Consider the following 944-nt stretch of genomic DNA (forward strand, 5'->3'; position numbering starts at 1 on the left):
GACCCCCATGCAGTACCTCCGCGGACCCCCTGTTGAAGACCCCTGCATTAGCTGATTGACATCAGCTGCTTCATTCATGCCTCACAGTCCCTGGCTCGTTAATCAGGGCCACGTGGACGCCCAGATAGCTCAGTTGGTAGAGCAGGCGCCCATATATAGTGGTTTAGTCCTCGACGCAGCGAGCCCGGGTTCAACTCTGACCTGTGCTCCATGTCATTCCCCCTCTCTCTCATATTTCATGTCTTCAGCTGTTGTGTCAAAAATTAAGGATGAAAATGCCCCCCCAAAAAATGAAGGCCACGTTCAGCCCCGACAAAACGTAGCGGCACGTCGTTTAAAAGCGCTCTGCCTTTTTATTACCACGAGTTTACAGACCCGTGTCTGCTGATTGGACGAGAGACACACCCACCGAACGTCAGAAAACATAACTCAAAGCAGTTTCACACCGTTTCACATTGATTGAACGTGCCCCTGCTGTTTAACCACTGGCTGACTAGTAGTGCTGCATTCCAGACACAGTTTTAAGCCCGTAAGTTACGACTTCAAGTCACGACTCACGACCGGGCAAAGTCACAACAAGTCCTTCTAGCTAGCGTTAGCTAGCGGCTACCTACCAATGACGTTAGCTAGGGCCCAGGTTTAAAAATACAGAAGTTAGCCTTTAAGTGAGATGTAGGAGAATCTCAAAGCTCAGGTTCTGTCGTGTTCTGACAGTGAAGAATGGAGCATGTTTTTGTCAGTGGATGTTGATAGTTGGTTGGGGAATTACGGATCCTCTTGGTTTTTTTTTACCATTTAGTTCCAGTGATTGACTCAGCGGGCCAAGCCACAGCATTTCTGAGATGAGATGAGAATTTTTCAGCGATAGCTTGAGTGTTTCAGTTCTAGTACTATAAGAAACATCAACAGATTTTTTGGGGAGATCATACATATATATATATATA

General features: G+C 46.7%; 1 protein-coding gene and 1 long non-coding RNA gene across 11 annotated transcripts in view; one reads left to right on the plus strand and one right to left on the minus strand.

Moving 5' to 3' along the window:
- LOC116697586 (uncharacterized) overlaps positions 1 to 626 on the minus strand; it is a 6557-nt gene extending 5931 nt beyond the window's left edge. Inside the window, exon 1 of the long non-coding RNA XR_004334013.1 lies at positions 495 to 626. This is a non-coding gene — a long non-coding RNA (uncharacterized LOC116697586). The remainder of the gene's footprint in view (positions 1 to 494) is intronic.
- tns1b (tensin 1b) overlaps positions 1 to 944 on the plus strand; it is a 231673-nt gene that overhangs the window by 189363 nt on the left and 41366 nt on the right. The window lies entirely within an intron of this gene.

This window comes from Etheostoma spectabile, chromosome 11 (genome assembly GCF_008692095.1).
Source record: "Etheostoma spectabile isolate EspeVRDwgs_2016 chromosome 11, UIUC_Espe_1.0, whole genome shotgun sequence".
NCBI classification, from domain to species: Eukaryota; Metazoa; Chordata; class Actinopteri; order Perciformes; family Percidae; genus Etheostoma; species Etheostoma spectabile.